Genomic DNA, 22,189 nt, shown 5'->3' on the forward strand with positions numbered 1-22,189 from the left:
GGATTGAAGAAGAAAGGAAGAACTTTATTTTTTAAAGTGCCCTTTCTAGCCCTGGCTAGGTAGCTCAGTTGATTAGAGCATAGTCTCAATGTGCCAATCTTGCGGGTTCAATTCCTGGTCAGGGCACATACAAGAAACAGCCAATGAATGCATAAATAAGTGGAACAACAAATTGATGTTTCTCTCTCTCTCTCCCTCTTCCCCTCTCCCTCTTTCTCTAAAATCAATAAATTAAAAGAATTTTGTTTTAAAGTGCCCATTCTAGAACTCTAATGATATATGTACTCAGACCAGAGAAAATACATATGCATAAGGATGCTCATTGCAGTAGTGTTTACAGTAAAGAAAAATTTTAAGTGACTCAAATGTCCAATACTGTGTTTTGCTCTAATAGAATATATATATAATATTATGAAGATTTTATGGAGAAAAGACTATTTTAAAATAAAAATGAACATGGTGTAGAATGCAAAATATTTTGATGTATAATGCAATATTTGTCTGAATTTTTAAGGTAAAAGCCCAATAAGTTTCTCCCTCTCTCTTACATTTCAGCACCACACACTGTCTCACACACCACCCGCTCAGTAATACATTCATTCATCTTCTCTGCCTTTGGGGTAACACGGGTGGAAAATTTAAGAAGCACATAGGTACGTACAAGTCCCAAGGCCTTGAACATTAAAAGTATTGACATAGATAGATGTCCACATCTTCCAGGTTTAAAAAATGCAGATTACAAACATATCGCCAAAATGTGAACAGTGGTTATTTCATGCCATGGGATTTCAGGCAGTTTTTCTCTTGTACTTTGTACTCCTATGTGTTGTTCGAAGTTTTTATAGTGTGTGAGCATAATATTTATGAGGAAAAAAATGCTATTTTCATGGTCGGGTGAAGCTACCTTGATTTTATTTTGTCCTAAATTATCATCAGTGCACGTTATACCAAATTTCCTCTATCACATCTTCTTTCTTCAAGAGTAAAGAGATTTACCTGGCTGCCCGGTGCTCCCTGGAGCTGTTCCAGACAGAAACAATTCGTACAGGGAGAAGAGCCTTCCATTAGCCGAGCAGAAGCGTTAGGCAGCTTACTACTGCCCTCTCCTGGTCAAAAGAGGTCAGAGCCTGATCTATCTAAACGGCAGCACCCAGGGCACCCTGACAGCCAAGGTCACCCCAGAGGCATGGCTTTTAGCTACTCCTGCAGTCATCAGAGCGCTGTACACCAGCATTAGTAGCTCAGCACTTCAGCGTAAATCAGGCCACGACCAGGGCTCAGCCAGGCTGAGCCTAATAACTGCAAACCCAGCTGGACAGTGCTGTCCACTCCAAGCCAGAGACTCCCAGTTGGGCTCTAGTTCAGCTGCTAGAGCAAGTGATGGAGAGCTTTCCTTGTCCGCTAGAGGGCACTGATGGTCAAGACTGGGGGTTCCAGAAAGGAGAAGGTTGCAGAAGGATAACAGCAATCCTCTTAATCACAAAAGCCCTGTCCTTGTACGGTTGATTCTTTTACTTTTCAAATATTTCCCAGAGCAGCTTGACATGTACAAGTAAATTCACACAAGAATGATGCAGAATTTTTAGTAACGGCAAAAAAAGTAAACATTCTAAATATCCCCCAGTATGGGAGCATTTGGACAAAATGCAATTGCATGTGAACTGTTAAGAAGAATGAGGTAGATCTGTATAAGCTGTTGTAGAATGGTCTTTAAGATTTATTATTAAGTTTATGCTAAGTGAAATAAGCCAGGCAGTGAAAGACAAATACCATATGATCTCACCTAATAAGGGAACCTAATGAACAAAACAAACAAATGAGCAAAATAGAACCAGAGGCATGGGAACAAGGGGGAAAGGGCAAGTCAAGGAACTACTTTAAATGACCTATGAACATGGACAACAGGGCAGGGATTAACTGTGGGAGAAGAGGGGGTGGGCTGGACAGGGGAGAGCAATGGGGGGAAAATGGGACAACTGTGATAGAACAACAATTAAAAAATAAGTAAATGAAAAAATTTTTTTTTTTTTTTTTTTTTTTTTTTTTTCAAGGGAGGAACCATCTCTTTATTTTGAAACAATAGGTGGCCTCCTAGTGGCAGGAACGTGCTTCCGCCTGCACGGGGCCTAGTGCCCGACCCCACGGCATCTGTAGAGCTCAGACGCTTAGGATGTGCTTCAGAAAGGCTTCATAGTTGATGCAGCCATTGCTGTCCTCATGTCCTGCCAGAACCGTCTCCACCTCCTCTTCAGTCATTTTCTCTCCCAGGGTGGTGAGGACATGTCTCAGCTCTGCTCCCATGACTTTGCCATTCCCTTCTTTGTCAAACACCCGAAGCCCCTCCAGGTAGTCCTCATATGTGCCTTGTTCCCGGTTCTTGGACACTGCCTGGAGCATGGGCAGGAAAGTCTCGAAGTCCACACGCCGGGACTTCAGCTCATCACTCTTGGGGTTCCCCAGAACCTTGAGCACCTCGGCGTTGGTGGGGTTCTGGCCCAGGGCCCTCATCAGGTCCCCACACTGGCTGTACTGGATCTTGCCATCCCCTACTCGGTCAAACAGCTCAAAGGCCTCCTTGAACTCCTCCAGCTGGTCCTTGTTAAACTCGATCACCACTTTGGAGAGATCAATGGGGGGCTCCTGAGTTTTCTCAGGGGCTACAGAGATAGCTGCTGCTGGCTCAGCCTTGGTCTTAGCTGGAGGAGCCCCCACTGCTGGCTTGGTAGCAGGCTTGGGGATAGAGGCTCCTGCTGGTTTCTTCACAGGAACATCCTTCTTGGGAGGCATGATGTCCGGTGGCCAAAGGACAGTGTGCTGATGGGGGCACCCATCTCCTGCAGGATCCAGGTAAGGGACGGAGGCGGGGCCGAAAAAATTTTTAAAGATTCTTTGTTAGGTTTTTTAAAAGTAAGGTATATAACAGTCAATAAATTTGAGTATGTGTGTATGTGTCTTAAATAAGGACCTGTATAACTATAGACATATGTATGTTTTTATAATTTATTTGTTTGTTTGTTTACTTATTTACTTATTTTTAGAGAGAGAGGAAAGGAGAAAGAGAGGGAGAGAAACATCACTGTGTGGTTGCCTCTCACTCGCACCCCCAACTGGGGACCTGACATGCAACCTAGTCAAGTGCCCTGACTGGGAATCGAACCAGCGACACTTGGTTTGCAGGCCGACACTCAATCCACTGAGCCACAGCAGACATATGTGTTTAGTTATGTATGGAATATATTGGAAGGAAACACCAGAAACTACTAATAGTAACTGCCTCTGGGGATGGCGGTACTGAGAGCATGACAACAAGAAAGCACTACTTTCACTATACATCTTTTTATACTGTTAAATTCTTTGGCATGTGCATGTATTATTTTTCAAGCTAAAATTTGGTTAAATTTTTAAAATATTATTTTTTAAAAGACAGTTTGATCTAATAGAATCAGAAAGACGTGGGTTCAAATCTAAACTCTGAGACTCACCTTAAAATTGTTTAACTACTTTGAACCCCAATTTTCTCATATCTAAAATGAGATAAGTAACATCAATCTTATGGCATTATAAAAGTTAAAGATAAGCATTTGGTATCAGAACAATCTTGTCTTCAGGGGGCATTATTCATATTGTCTTCTACAAGATTGGTGCTCTCTGGAGATGAACATTACGGTGGCCCTGTTAAATACAGGGCCTGGTACCTAGTAGGTGCAGGGAAAATAACATAATTTACTTACATATTATCTCATTTTAATTTATCATTTCTTCAAAGAATTTTGTACCTCAAGAAACAGGAATGATCAGCAGCCAAATGTGGCTTCAAACATAGGTCTCCAAATCCTACTCCAACTTAAAAGCAAAACACTAGAAAGATTAACCTAAAGGCTATGTGTGAGAGGAATGAAAGACAGGATAAGAGTTGGAGATCAGGCATCTAGATTGGAAAGTAAGAAGTAAAACTATCTCTATTTTCAGAAGACATGCTCTTATTTATAGAACATCCTAAGGAATCCACAAAAAGAAAACTACTAGAAGAAATAAATGAGTTCAGCAATATTGAAGATAGAAGATCAATACACGAATAACAGCTGAATTTCTATACACTAGTCCATTTGGGCTGTTATATAATAATAGAACACCATTGACTTTTAATAACAAAAGTTTATTTCTCACAGTTCTGGAGGCTAGAAGTCTGAGATCAGAGTGTCAGCAGGATCAGGCTCTGGTGAGGGTCCTCTTCCAGGTTGCACACAGCTGTTTTCTCTGAGGTCCCTTTTATAAGGGCCCTAATCTCATTCATGAGGGTTCCACCTTGGTGACCTAAACACTTCCCAAAGGCCTAATCTCCTCATACCATTGCATTCAAGGTTAGGATTCTAACATATGGATTTTGAAGAGACACAGACATTCAGCCCATAGCTAGCAATGAACAATCTAAAAATGAAATTAAGAAAATAATTTCATTTACAATAGCATCAAGAAGAATAATGTGCTTAGGAATAAATTTAACAAAAGAAGTACAAGACTTAATACACTGAAAACTACAAAACATGGTTGAAAGAAATAATAGAAGACTTAAAATGTATCACATACCTAAATGAAAATAAACCTCATGTTCATGGATTGAAATAAACAGATAGCATTCTTGAGGAATAAAATGGCAATGGTCCCCAAACCAATCTACAGCTTCAATGCAATGCCTTTCAAAACCTCAGCTGGCTTTTTTTGCAGAAATTGACAAGCTAATCTTAAAATTCATATGGAAATGTAAGAGACACAGAAAAACCAAAATAATCTTGAAAAAAATTTTTTCGGTTGGTTAGATCATTGTCCTGCCAAGGTTGAGGGCTTGGTCCCCAATATGCAAGGTTATGGGTTTGATCCATAGATAGGGCACATACAAGAATCAACCAATGAATGTATAAATAAGTGGAACAACAAATCAATGTTTCTCTCCCTCTCTTATCAATAAAGAAAAATTTTTTAATTTTTTCAATTACATAGCTAAAATTAATCAATGTGTGGTACTAGCTAGCATAAGAATAAACATAGGTTAATGAACTAGATGAGAATCTAGAAATAAACTTTTACATTTATTATTAATTTTGACAAGAGAGTAAAGACAACAACTGGATATCCACATGCAAAAGAATGAAATTGGACCCCTACTCATACCGTATAACCAGCTTAATTCAAAATGTATCATAGACCTAAATGTGAGAGCTAATAAAACCATAAACCTCTTAGAAGAAAACGTTGGAGTAAATCTTTATGACATTGTATTGGGTAATAGTTTCTTGGAAAGGACACCAAAAGAACAACCAGCAATAGAAAAAATAGATCAATTGGACTTTGTAAACATTAAAAACTTGTGTTTCAAAGGACATTGGGACAATAAAATATCCTGGAATTAAAGTGTGGTGATGGTTGTGCAACTCTGTGAGTATACTAAAATCCACTGACGTGTATATTTAAAGAGTAAATTTTATGGTATGTGAATTATATATCAATAGAGCTACTTTATAATTTTTTAAAAGAGATGGGGGTTGTTAAATAAGAAATACTCATCCTCATTGTTTCCTCTGTGGGAAAGGCATCTATTGGCTTCCTTCTTCCTTCAACTCACTTCTACCCTAAAGGAGGCAAGTGACTTAAAGGATCTGTGAGTTTGGGAAGAAGAATAGGTATTTGCAGCTCAATACAATTGTCTCTTCCTGCAGAAGGCATTCTGCCTATTTGTCTAAGTCTTAAGTTCTACAGTATAAAGCGCTGCCAATGAGTGGGTAGTAAAATTGGTCTAATTCTGAGATCAATAGTATTAGGAAGCACACCTATTCACAGACATAAGCCACTACCTTCAGTATCAGTTTTATAACTAAAAAGGCTGCTATTTTGGTCTCCATATGCCCTTATTCCTTTGCCTTATTTCTCAAATAATTCAGAACTTTTTCAAGCAAGGAGGGTGCTATTTACTGACTAATCCCCAAGAAACCCAGCAGCACTGGGAGCCTGGGGTGAGTACTATCAAATAGTTTCTTGTATATCACAGACATTTAGTTTGGAGAGGTAAATGGCACAATAGAAGGAGTCAACAGACCTCATTTCTCCTTCTACATTCATTTATTCATTTAGTCAACAAAGAAATAAACATTTACTCAACAAATATTTATTAAGCACCTAGCACGTGTCAGGCATTGATAATGGAGCTGGAGATTCAGCAGTGAACAAAATTGACCAGAAACCTGCTATAATGGAACACACATTTGAGCAAGAAAACTGACAATGAACCAGAATAGATGTATTATCTTAGATGGTGATAAGTCCTAAAAAGAAAAAAAGGAAAAAGAAAACATAGGGAAGGAGAATAGGAAATATCAGTGGAGGCTGTGAAATTTTGCATAGGTTATCCAGGAAAAACTTCACCAAGAAGAAGGCATTAGGATAAAGACCTGAAAGAGATCCAGATGTGAGTCATGTGGGTATTTGGGGGAAGCGATTTCCATGCAGAGTAAACAGCGTATGCAAAGTCTCTAAAGTGAGAGTGCATGGTCTGAGGAACAGCGACCATAGCAGAGTGATGGGCATTAGGGGCAGGAGGGGTGGAGACTGCAGATGAGGTGAGAGAAGTCACAGGAAGCTCAGAATACCAGTTGTAGCTCAGAATAAAGACTTTTGCTTTTACTCATCAATTTATCCATTAAAGGGTTTGCAGCAGAGGTGTGACATATGAATCTATCATGAATAAAGGGAGCAAGGGCAGAAGCAGGGAAACCAGTGAGGAGGCAGGCTATCGCAATAATCCAGGTGAGTAATGATGATGGCTTGGACCAGAAAGGGAGCAGTAGAGAGAGTGAAAAGTGGTCAATTGTGGAGGTTATTTTGAAGGTAGAGCTATCCAAGTGTGTTGATGGATTAGAGCTAGAGTGTGTGAGAAAGAAAGAAGGATAAGTCAAGGTTTTTGTCCTGAGAAACTGACAGATGCATTTGCAATTAACTGAACAGGTTAGGGGAGTGGACACCGGGAACTAAGTCTTGGATGTGTTCATTTTCAGATGCCATTGGACATTCCAGCAAATATGTCGAATAGCCAACTAGAGGTACACATCTGGAGTTCGAGAGAGAGTTCCAAGCTACTTACAAGCTTACCATTTACTTATTTGCTAGCCTTGTGACCTTAGACAAGTTACCTAGCTTCTCAGAGTCACACTTTACTCTTCTATAAAATAAGGATAAAAAATGTAGCTATAACATAAGATTGTTGTAAGGATTAAATTTGATGACCAGTAAAGTAACTGGTTCACAGGAGGCACTGAATAAATTGTCACTATTATTAAGTGCAATTAAACATGCATTTAGTTGCTGGAAACACAAAAATTGAAAGACCCAGTCCCTACCCTCAATCCCAATGAAGAAAACTTGGTCAAAGCTTTCAACAAAGAACCTCTCAAGTAACAACAATTATTTGGGAGAATCATAAGGCCCTGGCACCTCACTGGACAAAGATGATGGACAACTAGCTTCAAGATGAAAGCAATCAAGGGGGTTGCAGTGCAAACCAGAATGTGAATCTGGTCTTCATACCAGCTTTCTGGAGAGCCTTGGACTCATCAACCCTCTATCTCTCGCTTCCCCCATAGGGTTAAACCCCCACCCCCCAGAGATGTTTTAAAGTGCCCAGAGCTGCACAGGAAAAAACACTGATTGGGTGACACTAATCAATCTCTTTGCCATGCCTGTTTTTCCACCTGCCCTCCTCTAATTGAACCCAGTCCCCTCATTAGGACTTCTCTAGTTTCTTGTAGGCTCTGAGCCTGGTTCTTCTCAACTTCTAAATAGCAAGGGAAACAGCTCAGGGACCCTGTGCAACCTTAAAGAACCTAGAATGGCCAACACTGGAGAGATACGTGAACCAACATGAAGAGAAAAGTCAGGGAATATAAGGGGAAAGAAGCTGGAGTGAGTTCCTACTGAACCAGGGGCTGTGCTAGGTGTTTCCAGGGCTGAGAGAGTTGTTGCAAGGATTTAATATGAATCCATGTAGAATATTTGTCTTAGGGCCTGGCCCATAGTAAGAGCACAATAAAAGTTGGCTTTATTTCTTTATCTCTTTTAATCCTCACAACAACCTGCAAGCTGGGCTCTAAATCACTTTACTGAGTCTTGGTTTGCTTATCTGTAAACTGGAGAAAATAATGGTACCTACCAAAGATTTATGTAAAACCCTAAGTGTAACACCTGGCACATAACCACTGCTCGATGATCATTAGATATTCTTAGTACTCTTGGAGAAGAGAACACAAAAGATTTTGTCACTTACCCAAATTCACACAGCCAAGTAGAATAGACTCATGGTTTACCCTACTCAGCATCCATGCCTCCTCTTTTGGTTAGAGTACCTTCGCCCTCTTTTGGGAACCACCCTCCCCTGTCCTCAGGCCATTTGATATGAGTGTGGTTGACAAACTTCTATTTCAAGCTTCAGAAGAGAGTATGACCCAAGTCTGGCCAATTGCTTATTCCATCCCTCCAGTCACAGGGATTGGTTTGAGACTGGACTTGGGACTCATGCCAAGTCAATGAGAATGCAGGAATTTTGTTGAATCCATTGGGAGACAGAGATGAACCTGTTTTGGACTTGACATTGAAAGGATATAAGCTTGGAGCTACTGTGGATTCCTAAGTGGAAAGAGTACCTGAGTGCAAAGCAAACCTGAAGGAAACAGAACTGCAGGATGGAAAGAAACTGAAGCCTGCAAACTTTGAGCTCTTGCCTAAATACTTGAACAGACATGTCTAAACTCTGTACCTCAAGTTTCAGGTATATGAGGCAATAATGATGCAGTAACTTATATTCATATTCTCTCTCTCTCCCTTGAGACAACCAAAAGAATCCTTATTTGCAACTGTATCAGTCAGGGTCTCAACTGAAAACAGATGGCACACTCAAATTAGAATAATTTGAAGAGGGTTCATTTATGACAGTATAGGTGGTATAGGAGAAACACATGGGACAGCATCAGAATCCAGGGCTAGTAATAGCCAAGGAGCCATCACTAACCCTAGACCTGAAGGGACAGAGGAGAGATGGTTACCTGAACCTGGAGGGAGTTTCGGAGCAGTGGCCTCCTTAAGATCAGTGAGTGTTAATCAAGGCGTACTGCCAGCCTATGGAGGGAGCCAAGGGAAAAAATATCCCGACCTTCTTCTCCTCTTGTCTCTCATCCACAGACCCCCATTGGCAGAGCCCAGCCTGAAGCCAGAAGGCAAAGGAGTGCTGAAACAAGTGAGACCCAGAATAGGGTAAAGTGTGGATGTGGAGCGGCAGATGGGACACAGCTGGCCCAACAGCAAAGCAGCAGAGGTTGGTCTGGCTGTCTCTCTCACAGTCCTTTGATGACCTCTTGGAAGCTCAGACCAGAGTTTTAAAACTCTCAGAGTTCCCTTTGGTCATCCCCGTACAGCGCTCTCCTTCCTTCCCTGGAGAAGAGCCCTTAAGGATGATACATAGAGGACAGGGATTCTGAACATCTGGGAAGAAGCCACTGAACCAGCCCTGCTAATGCTGCAGAGAGAAAGTAGCCTCCAGCCCAGCTGCCCACATGACCAAGGAGTCCTGGGCTGACCCTCAGGCCCTCACTCTGCCAGCTCCCTTGCTCACACAGAAGTTTGTCCACTGGCCGGTTTGGCCCAGTCTCAGGCACCATCAGACCGCAGCTCCGTGATTTCCTTTCTCTCCATGGGAGATGTCTGTTTCCTTCTGTAGCCAAGCCAGAGGAGCTTCTGGGACTCCCCACTACTGGCAAGGGCCCAACAGTGCCCTGAGGACAGGGCTGAGCTGCATCCAAGTAGCTCATTTTGGTCATATAGACACCTGTTCATTCTTCTTCCCTCTCAAAACACTCACACTGCTCTTCTTGGCCAAAATACGTTCCTTCCCACCTTTCAAATCCAGTTTAAAACTTAGAATCTTCTCCGAAAGCCTTCCTCATTAACTCACCTACTTTACACTCACCTGCTATTATGATGATTATCAGAAGTACTTCTACATGTAAAATAACTAATAGTGACTCATACTTACTGAGTGCTTTCTATGAGCCCATTGCTGAGCTAACTGCCTTACAGAAACAATCTCATTTAGTTTGCACAACCACCTTGTAAATTAGGTACTATCAGTGTATATAGCATATGTTGTGATTGGCACTCCTTTGATTGTGCCAGGAGAAATACTTAGGAGCAATTACTTTATCCATTTCTGCAGAGGAGGAAATGAAGGCTCAGTGAGGATAAATTAATAGTTTAAGTTCACACAAGCAAGCAAAAGGCAGCAATGAGACCTAAATCCAGATATGACCAACTGCAAGGCCCATGCTCTTAAAACTGCAGTGTTTTACTGTCTCCCAGATACATGCAGTTCCATAGTGTGGTATTGGCTGGAGGAGTCCCTAAATCTTCTCTGTAACACGGATATCCATGTGCTGGAATCACAGAACCAAGCTTACTATGCAGGTGAAATACATACTATGTACAATATAAAGAATGCTATTTCCCAAGTTGTGCAACAAACACCACCATCGTCCCTTTGAGGTTATTGGTCACCATTCTGGCTCTTGAACCCCAATGAGATGCCAAGCACTTGGCACTAATTTTATTAGTGATGTCATTGTGAGATTAAGAACACATTACAGATAAAAGAGAGAAAACAAGGGAATTCATTAAAGTTACTGGTAAGATGCTCAGGCTATAACACGGCTGCATTTCTTGCAACCAACTAAGCCATTGTTAGTCACTTGGAAACCTGGCTTTGTTTTCATTTCCTTCGTGAAATATCCCATGTGGGATCATCCCACAGTGTAACCTCATCTTTTTATATCAACGGTTCTCAACCTGTGGGTTGCGACCCCTTTGGGAGTCAAACGACCCTTTCACAGGGGCCACCTAAGACCATTGGAAAACACATATATGATTACATATTGTTTTTGTGATTAATCACTATGCTTTAATTATGTTCAATTTGTAACAATGAAAATACATCCTGCATATCAGATATTTACATTACTATTCATAACAGTAGCAAAATTACAGTTATGAAGTAGCAACGAAAATAATTTTATGATTGGGGGTCACCACAACATGAGGAACTGTATTAAAGGGCCACAGCATTAGGAAGATTGAGAACCACTGTTTTACATTAATCAATTTATTTAATTCTCATAACAACATTGTAAAGTAAATACCATTATCATCTCCATTTTACAAATGAGGACTGAGGCACAGAGAGATTAAGTAACTTTATCAGAGTCACACAGCTGGTAGAGCTGGGATTTGAACCCTGGTATTAGCCTTCTGAGCTTGTGCTTTAAACAACTACTACTCTGTAGTCTGACAATAAATCTAAGTAGAAATAAGTATAAAATCCATCAAAGCAACAAAAATGCAAAAGGGCTGTGGAAGAGTGCTTTTTTGTAGAATTTATGTGCTCCAATAATGTGAAGGAGAAATCTTCCACCTAGAATGTGTAGCTGGTTGAATTGACCAGCAAAGAGAATCTGGATAAGAGATAGCTGAGGAACAGCCATCAGAGTCTCTAGTGGGACAGGCAAGTAAAGTTAAAAGGAATCAGGGAACAGAGAACCATGACTGAGAATAAATGAGCCACCTTCAGACCAGCAAGGGTAGACTTGAGGATGAAAGGCTGGAGCAATATCTGGCAGGGAAAGTCAGGAGGAAGGATCCAGCAAAGTGGAAAGGAAAAGTCCTTCTGTTTTTCCTTCCTTAAACCCCAGGCAGCGCTGCCTTTATGGAGTTTGCAGTCTAGCGGGGGAATGTATTAGCCAGCACATACTTGGTTGCAAGTGACTGAAACCAATTCAAATTGGCTTAAGCCAAAGGGAATTTACTGACCCACTTAATTGAAAGTTTACTGGTAGGATGGACTTGAGGTTGTTGATCCAGAGACTCAAACTGTCTCTTCACATCCTAACCATACTCTTCTCTCAGTTCCTCTATTCTCAAGCAGCCCTTGTCCTCGTGGTGGCTTGATGGCTGCCGTTGGCTCCAGGCATTCAAGTTAGGCTGTCAGTAACCCTGTCAGAAAAAGAATGTTTCTTTCCCAGTTGTTCCAGTAAAAACCTTAAGATTGGCTCTGACCAGCTACCTTGATACCATGCTTAATGTGGACCTAGTTATGGAGCTTAAGGATGGAATATACTGATTGACTAAGGCCTGGGTGACATGCACCCTTCTGGGCAGCCCCACCCAGACCATGTGGGTTGAAAATGGAGCGGTGGTTCCCAGGGAAAGTGAGAGTACTAACTAAGGAGCAGGGAATGAATGCTGAGTAGACAAAGACAACAGATGTCTGATTCAAGGATTCAGGCAATGATACTAGTAATTACAACACAGCATGATAAGTAGCATGATGAGAAGGAACTGGTGCTGGAGGAGTGCATAGGAAACACCTAACTGAGAGGAAGTGACATGTGAGATGAGACTCAACAAGGAGGTCTCAGGACAAGGAGGGCATGGAGTGGGAAAAGGAAACAGGTTATGCGAATTTCTTGAGATATGTGAGGTTGTGGACAGGGGCAGTGAGAATGGACATGATGGGCCAGATCATGAAGCAGGCCTGAATGGGAAGGAAAGGAAAATGGATTTGGGGCTGAAGAGGAGATGAAGATTTCAGTTGGCATGTTGATCTTGAGGGGCATGCGGATCATCATGTTAGAGTTATCAAAAGCCAGTTGGATACATGGATGTTGAGTTTAGGAGCAAGATCTCTAGAAGCAGCACAAAGATGTGATCAGCACAAGGATGAACACAGTTGTGGGCAAGACGTCTCTGGGTGAGAAGATCAAGGTTGGACAGATGCTTTCAAAAGGGTGTCCAAATGGCCAATGAACATATGAAAAGGCCAATAAGCACATGAAATAAGCATGTGAAAACAACATCATTACTTATTAGTGTAAATACATGAAAACAGTAAGATATCATTACACACCCACCAGAATGGCTGAGATTAAAAGGATTGATGATACCACCTGTTAGCAAGAAGACAGAAAACCTGGAACTCCCACACATCACTGACAGAGGTGTAAATTGGCACAACCACTTTGGAAAACTGGCAATATTTACTAAAGTGAAATATATGTATCTTCTATGACTTTGCACTTCTACTCAAATATATACCATACAGCCAAATAGACACCATACCACATACACACGCACACACACATGAATATATGTGTGTACACACCAAGAACTCAGCACCAACATGGATGAATCTTACAGCTTGAGTGCAAGAAGCCAAGCCTAAAAGGATACATACTGTGTGATTCTATTTATTATAGAAAAAAAATTCTGAGATGCTCTAAATTAAATTACAGTGGCCAGAGAGTAAGCAAAAGAGACAACTGTCAGTGTGTTAATGGCTGCGGGCCAGTTAACAAAGGACTTCTCACATTCCTGTTTTGCCTGTTGGAATTTCAGATTGATTTCCAGGTGTCTATTTCCACAGATTATTTCAGCCAGGCACCATCTAAGTCCAAGAGGCTCTGCTTATTTACAGGTAGGCTTTCCAGACTGCTGCCCACAGCCATGCCACAGCAGCAAACATTTTTTTATGGGGTCTCTGCAAGCTCAGAGCTGGCTTGCTCCACCTTCTCCCACCTCTTTGCCTGAAGCTCATGTAAATTATTTCAGACTACCTCTTTATTCCCCCTTACCCCTTCTTGATATATCAAAATGCTTGTAAGAACCCTGGAATGATGGACATGTTGTTTTTTCTACCTAGCCATGCTGCTGGGGGATTAAACTCCAGGCCCTAATACTGGTCTTTTGGGTAGCCTTTTTGGCTCAATGAAACCTTACTTTAAAAAAGACATAATAATAATAATAATAATAATAAAGGCTTTAATCATGGAAGTGTCGCTGGTTCGATCTTCCAGTCAGGGCACATCAGAGAAGGAAAACTCTGACTCCAAAAAACCTCCGCTGCCTTGCGGCATACCTCTTCAGGGGAAAGGCTAAGGGAGTAAACCCCGACAGAAAATCCGGAGCCGGAGTCCCTAAGGCGGTTTGACGTTGTAGTCAACACCGGCAACTCCTGCGGCGCACCTGAAGCCAAGCTGTATTGACTCCGTCTTTCCCTTGGACCCTTCAGCTGCGAAGAGAGGGGGGGTCTGCTGCATGGGCAACAGCAGACCCTCCATATCACCCTGCCCAGGCTCTGTAGCTTCAGCTTCACTGGAGAGGACACTCCAGCGTCATCGCAAGATGTCGATTCAACACGGGAGGAGACAGATACCGTGTCACTCCCGAGTCGGACTGCACAGCCATTCTCGGCGGTGCAGATAGACTCTTAAGAAGCTACACCATCGTCTCTCGAGACGGACGGCTGCCGACGACAATCATGGAAGTTAAAATATTTTTACGTTTAACAATAAGAAGCTTAAAAACAGTTGATGGTTCCCCCGTCGGGCACCTCAGTTGGTTAGAGCATTGTGCAGATATGCCAAGGTTGCAGGTTCAATCCCCAGTCAGGGCACATACAAGAATCAACTAATGAATGCATAAATCAGTGAAACAACAAGTCAATGTTTCTCTCTCTTGCTCTCTCTCCTTTCCTTTGTCTCACTCTGAAAAAAAACAATCAATCAATAAAAAATAATTTTTTAAAAAGTTGATGCTAGTAGAGGTCAGAAATGGTGGTTTCTATTTTGGCAGGGGTTATACCTGAAAATAGGCCAAGGGTGCTGGAGATGTTTTGTATATTGACTTAGGAGGGGGCTATTAAGGTACATACATGTATAAAAATCCATTCAGTGTTCATTTAAGATTTGTACACAATACCGTATCTATTTTATGCCTAAATTGGGGGAGAGCTTATCCCATTCCCAAAAGACAAAAACCAAAGATAGCAGGGATTATAGAGGTATTTTATAGTTTGTGAAATGAGATGACATTTCACAAGGCCCAGCTTGATAGTGAAGTCCCCCAGAGCCAGAAGTCTTTTTTTTTTTTTTTAATCTCTACTGTTCCAAAGCATCTATCTTGAGGACCCACAATATCCATGACTCAGTATCTGCTCAGTGCAGCATGCTCAGAGCTCTTGAGTGTTCAACTCAACACTCATTTCCTGTGTGTCTACTCCATGTCAGGCCCTGTGCTGAGTGAGAGCAGGGAGTACGAAGACAAATAAAACACTATTTCTGCATTTAAAAGCTACCAATCAAAAGGCGGGTGCTTCAGGATGAAAGATGGGTTCTTTCAGCAGCCAACTGATCCATCAGCACATGTAAATAATAATAGTAACAACCAGCCACCATTTGTGAACTGCCAGGTGCTTTATGTGTGTAACAGATCTTTTTTTTTTTTTTTTTTTTTTTTTTTTTCTTAATTGCTATTTAAAACCACAACTGCCTGTAGCCACTTTTGTCTGTTGTGGGAGTGGTATACTTTTTCTCTGGGTAGATGGTTCTTTGTTCAGGAAAATACTTAATAAGTTGCTTTGGCAAGCAGAATGAAGGTCCCCGGGGAAAGGGCAAGACAAAGGAAACTGACTGGCTTTGCAGATTAGATGGGTAAGAATGTGGCAGCAAGGAAATGGAAGGGGGTCTAGAAACAAGAGGAGAGATCTATATAGTTTCTCTTTTCCTAGACTCTTCCTTAAACAATCACCCCTTTGCCTTCCTAATTTTACTCATTCTTCAGGTTTTACCTTTTTAAAAAAAGATTTTACTTATTTACTTTTAGAGAGAGGGGAAGGGAGGGAGAAATAGAGAGAGAAGCATTGATGTGTGAGAGAAACATAGACCAATTGGTTGCCTCTCACATGCTCCCAACTGGGAACCCAGCCCACAACCAAGGCCTGTGCCCTGACTAGGACTAAAACCGGTGATCTTCAAACTTACAGGCAGGCACTCAATCCAGTGAGCCACACCAGCCAGGGCAGGTTTTTCCTTTTAAAAATCACATCTTCATACCACACACAGCCTTCAAAAAGAATGCAGCAAAGCTTTCTCTAATGACATGGAAAAATGCACTGGATATATCGTGAAGTGAAAAAATGTAACCAGGAAAATGGGTGCACAATACAATCCTGTTTTCTTTTTTTTAAGGGAGTGCCATATATATGTATTTACACTGGGCTGCATACAGTAAATTCCTGGGAAAGTACAGAACACTATATTAACAGCTTTTACCACAAGGGAGGGTGGTGGGGGATAATCACAAGCTTCTGTTTTCAATTTTTGCCCTTTTAACCTTTAAATATTTTATCATGAGATTTTATCCCTTTTCAAAGTCTCTTCCTCCTAGCAACCTTCCCTGATTTCTACTGTATATCAGGTTTCCCTGGTATCCTTCCCTTTTTTGATGTGACATTCAGCTCCTTGGCAATTTTCTGCTCACTGCCTCTCCTACCCCTTCACCTCCTGCACCCTGAGCTCCAAGAACACAGGAACCAGGAGCTCCTAGCAGAGTGCTTGGCATAGATGTTAACCAAACAATGAATTCTGGTACCTTCCAAAGAGTTTTTCTCCTGCCTGGTTTTGAATCTTCCAGAAAGAGGAAGGAGCAGTTCAGCTCCATGTGTGTGCTGCTGCCCAAGCTGGCCTCACAGTGTTCCAGTTAATTCCCTGCCCAGGGCAGGGTGAGATGGCCTCTCTCTTGTTAGGGAGTGAAGTGTAAAGCAGAAGCTCCTGCCCTCTTCATTTCTCCAAGGGACACCAAAACGCCTGAGACCACAATAACCTGTGAGAGGTAAGAGCAGGTCGGGGAGCCAATTACTAGAACAGGCCAGGGCACTCTGGCTGACCTTGGAAGAAGCAGGGGCTGCTTCCCTTCCATCTCCCTTTGCTTTCTAGCAGTAGGGGAGGAGGAGATGAAGGCCTAATTGCTTTCACCTTGAGAAAAATCTGCTCCTGACCATGTGCGGAGAGAATCACTCAGTTATACAGCAGGGGGCTAGGAATTAGATCAGGAAAGCTGACATTTTCCCTGAGGCCCTCTGACTAACGACCAAGGGGAAGAGAGGCACTTGGCCTACTGGCCCCCTCCTTGCTCTGGCCTACCAATTTCAATGTCAACTGAGCTCCTGCTTGTTTCTGCCCAGAACCCCACAGGGAAATCTCCATGTCTGCCTCCTCTCCACCCAAGCTGCTGTCACTAAGACTGTCTTCACTTGGTCTTGCCCAAGCCACAGTCAAGGTTGCAGGGAGGGAATTAGAGCTCTGTCTCATGGGCCTCCAACTGCCAGGCGATGCCTCTGTCCTCCCAGCCAGCCTCTTCCCACTGAGTTCAGTCAGGAAAACTGATATCAGCCCCTGGGACTGCCAAGCAGAGGCACCAGCCAGCCGAAAGTGCTGATTCTGCCCAAACACTTCTAACAATTGAGGCAGTAGATGAACTCTCATGCTTACTCCATCCCTGATGAAAAAGCAAGTTCAAAAACCACATACTGGCCTTGGCTAATGTGGTTCAGTGGATTGAGCACCTGCCTGCGAACCAAGGGGTGGCTGGTTTGATTCCCAGTCAGGGCACGTGCCTGGGTTGTGGGCCAATTCCCCAGCTGGGGGTGCGCGGGAAGCAACCAGGCATTGATGTTTCTCTCCCTCCCTCTCTTCCTCCCTTCCCTTCTCTCTGAAAATAAATAAATAAAATCTTTAAAAAAAAAAAAAGAAAGAAAAGTAAAAGATCAAAATAATTAAAAAAACAAAACACATACTGGTCTCAATCCCTAGGGTAAAGCAAGGACTGTGATACAGAGAAAGCCCTGAAACTCAACAGAGCAGTCTTGAGTGATGCTGATGCTAGGCAGAGTCTGCCACCAGAAGCTCAGCATTTGAGCCTCCAAAAATCACCGAGGAAGCATGTGATACTGGCTTTATACAATTACTGATTTATAAAGCTTTGGCATACTAGCTAGTCACCTATTGGGTCCCAAATAGATTTCCTTTAAGAAATTCTTAAGGCAGTAGAAGTCCACAGCTTCATTTTTATTTTCCTTTTATTGATTCTAGGGAGAGGAGAAGGGAGGAAGAAAGAGGAGAGAAACATTGATCAGTTGCTTCTTGCATGAACCCCAAATGGGGACCGAACCCACAACCCAGGCATGTACCCTGAAATGGAACCTGTGACCTTTTGATTTGCAGGATGACACCCAACCGACTGAGCCACATCAGCCAGGGTAAAAGCCCACAGCTTTACACATCGCTTACTTCAACTGCTTCCTAGGTGTGTGACTTCAGTCGTTTCTTAACCTCTCTGAGCTTTAAATTCCCTATACTTCAAAGGGTATCATGAAATAAAATTAATATACAGGATCTGTTTAGTACAGTTCTTAGTGCCCAGGAAGTGCTCACGAAATGGTAGCTTTGATATTATCGTGGCGCCGTCAGTGCACAGCCCAGACACTACAAGTAAGGTAGAAGACCTTTAGGACCATACGGACCTGGTTTGAAATCACAGTTCCATTATGTGGCCATGGGAGAGTTAATTAATTTCTTTGAGCTTCAGTCTCCCCCTCTAAGAAGACATTGATAATACCTGTCTGGTCAACAGGAGAGAGTCCAGACATCACCTGAATCTGAGCACATAAAAGGTGCTCAACAAATATTAGCTGCATTGGTTCGGAATCATCACCCTCTTTCCAGAATCCTTCACCTTGTTTGCTTGGTAATTTTTACTGAGAGACAAAAGCCTGCTCACAGTGATTTACTTTGAAGGCCCTGGCTGGGTAGCTCAGTTGGTTAGGGCAACATCCTGATACACCAAGGTTGTGGGTTCAATCCCTAGTCAGGGCACAAATAAGAAGCAACTAATGAGTGCATAAATAGTGGAACAACAAGCCAATGTTTCTCCCTCTCTCTCCAAAAATTAATACATTTTTAAAAAGTGATTTACTTTGGAATAACATATGTATTTTCTCAAAGTCAGTGGCCTATTTCCTGTTGTGATTTGTCTTGCCATCTATACTATCTGACCTTGGTCAACTATGTCTTTTTTGAGGCCTCCCTCCTCTCTCCCTTGGTTTTCTTGACTCTGTGATGCCCTACACACACACACACTCTCAGTCTCAGCTCTCTCTCTCTCTCTCTCTCTCTCTCTCTCTCTCTCTCTCTCTCTCTCTCCCTCTCTCTCCCTTTCTCTCGCTGTCTCTGTCTGTCTCTGTCTCTCTCTCATTCTTCCCAGACTCTTCTCTTTATCCTCCTTCACTTATTGTTCTGTCCTTTGCTCCGCATTCTACCTGCTCTCCCTCAGAGAAAGGCCACACACAGTCACCAAAAACAAGTTCAGTCTGATCTCAAAGGCATCATTATTCTCCTGGCAACCCACACATCAAATCCCAGATTCTTGTCTTTTTCCTTTCCTCTCTTTCTGAATGCAATCAATTGCCAAGCACCTCATTTTTAAAAATCTTTATGGGTGCTTTATTTGGATGGCTAGCAATCTGAGACGATAGCAGGTTATGTACCCTCAAAAAATGACTTAACATCTCATTTCAAGCCAACATTTTTGTAAGGAGAAGAAAAGGTAGGTAATGGGTTTGGGGTAAAGGTTAACTGGAGTTGCAGTCCAGTGATTTTCCTAGTGCTTCTTTACCTGTTGATCAACAATTCTTTATCTGCAGTGCAAATATTCCTTCCCTGGGACACAATGGCTCAGATACCATCTCCATCTTTTTTTTTCCCCCAAAACATTCTCACATCCACCTCTTTCTATTCCATTTTTCCTCTTGCTACTCTACACCAATATTATCCCAAATCTGATCTAGTTTAAATGGCTAATTCCAATCCACCTTGAATATTGCAGCCTTTCTAAAGATCATTTTAAGCATGCCAAATATTGTTCTTTCACCACCTTCCCATTTTCATTCAAAATCCTATTAAGTCTTTTTCCTTCCTTCAACAGATTCAAGAGGATTTCAAGTCTTCCATATCTGATCATCTAGATCTGACTTTTTAAAAATTGTTTTATTTATTTATTTTTAGAGAGAGGGGAAGGGAGGGAGGAAGAGAGGGAGAGAAACATTGATGTGTAAGAAAGACATCAATACGTTGCCTCTCACACATGCCCCAATCAGGGACTGGGCCGCAACCTAGGTCCCAAAGTGAAAGAACTGGTGAACTTTCACTTTGTGGGACGATGCTCAACCAACTGAGCCATGCCAGTCGGGTCTAGATCTGACTTTCTATCAGTTCCCAATCTGGACTTTCCATTCCATGCATGCCTTACCCATGTCCATCTCCTCTTCTTTGCATCTCTAGGCTCCTCTGCTTGGAGAGTCCTCCCTCCATTTCCACCTCTATTCAAATTCAATCCATCTTTTAAGACATGGCTCAAAACTCAACTTCTTCCTGAAGCCTTCCCTGCCCACAGTTATCACTTTCTCTGAGTGTCCTTCAATGATGTTGGTGTGGTGATGGTGATAGAGCTGCCTGGCTGAGAGGGTGGTCAGTGCCTGCTGGCACACCTGCATATGTCTTTCACTTATAGCTGAAGGCAGAGTTGGTATCCCCTACATATTGAAACCAAGGGTCCCTATGACTTTGATTAAAGTTAGTTTCAAATCTTAGCTCTAGAAATCATAACTCTCTATGTTATACCTCTCAGAAACCTAGCCTTTCCCCCAGATAATCAGCAATCTGTGAGTCAGCAGAAGACAGTAGTCCTGACTGTCACCTGGTCCAGACCTCTGGCAGGCTAAAGATAACATCTTGACATCATAACGATTCAGCTCCTGAGCCATAAGGGTGGAACAACATCCTGGCTATTTTCTCATGAGATCGGACAGAGGAAAAGACCTCAGAACTGTCCTCAACCCCTGAAGAAATGATTTATTACCTTTATCTTACCTCCAACCAATCAGCTCCCAGCATGACCCTGAACTCCCTAACCCATGGTATCTTGTAATTTTGCCACATATAATCTGTAACCTACAATCCATTAGGGAGTTGGGTTTTTAGAGCTTAAGCTCTCCATCTCCTTCTTGACTAATTCAATATTAAACTATTTTTTTCTTTCTATACTGCAGATTCCTGCTCATGCATTTCTTTGAACCAGTGCAGGCAGGCAGGCAGACTCAAGGAAAAAAATTGAGGTTCCAGTAACAATACTCCTGGATTACAAAGCATAGTGTCATAGTGGTTTGGAGTTGGACAGACTTGCGTTCAACTCCTAATTTGTCACTTTCCCACTGGTTGTAAGGCCTAGCAAGTGACCTAACCTTTCCAAGTCTGACTTTCTCATCTAAAAAATAACGGTCATGCTCTGGCTGAGTAGCTCAGTTGGTTAGAACATTGTCACAATGTGCCAACGTTGCAGGTTCGATCCCTGGTCAGGGCACAAGCAAGAATCAAGCAATGAATGCATAAATAAGTGGAACAACAAATTGATGTTTCTCTAAAAATCAATAATTTTTTAAAATACAGATCATAATGACCTCATAGAGTTGTTGTGAAGGTTAAATGATAATATACGCAAATGACTTTGCACAGTGCCCAGCACCCAGTCTACATTCAATGAAAGGTAGAGATTATTATAGTTCCTGGCAACCTATAGTCTAAACATCACTTCTGCAACCAGTTCATTTGCATAGCCAAAGTGTAATTTACATAGACTGTGATATTTTACTATAGGTATATCTGCTTTCAAAACAGCTCTCTTTTTCCAACTTTCCATTTTTATAAATGGCACTACTGTTCCAAGGCTCTCAGGCTCAAACATTGGCAGCATACTCAGCTTTTCCTGCTCTTTCATGGGCCAAACCATTGGCACTTAACCATGGGCTGTCTCTGTTCTCAGAATGTCTTAACTCCCCTTTGGGACTGTAAATGCTTTGACAGCAGGAACTGACTTATACTGCCTTGGTATCTGATACACTGGCATAGAGCAGAGTCTCAATACATATTTGTTTTCTGACAAGATGCTGTCAACAAATTCATGTACAAGGGCAGGTGTGAAGGAGGCACTACAACAATCTGAAACAAGGATAAGATACTCTGTGATTCTGTTTTATCCTTTCCTCTTCCTCTACTCCTACTCATTCTCTGAGGCCCAAATCACTATCCTCCTCTGTGAGACCTGCCATGACCATTATTTGTATTATTTCCTTCCTTTCTTTCCTTTATACTACATATTTAATTACAAAGAGTTTTTACCAATTTTTAAAATTGAAAATTGAAAAAATTAAAATGAC

At 42.0% G+C, this 22,189-nt stretch overlaps 1 pseudogene; it reads right to left on the reverse strand.

Annotated features, from left to right (window-relative positions):
- Positions 1 to 2,051: 2,051 nt before the first annotated feature.
- LOC150014523 (myosin light chain 6B pseudogene) lies at positions 2,052 to 2,861 on the reverse strand (annotated as a pseudogene).
- Between the last annotated feature and the right edge of the window lie 19,328 nt (positions 2,862 to 22,189).

This window comes from Furipterus horrens, unplaced genomic scaffold (assembly GCF_987537825.1).
Source record: "Furipterus horrens unplaced genomic scaffold, mFurHor1.1.pri manual_scaffold_3, whole genome shotgun sequence".
NCBI classification, from domain to species: Eukaryota; Metazoa; Chordata; class Mammalia; order Chiroptera; family Furipteridae; genus Furipterus; species Furipterus horrens.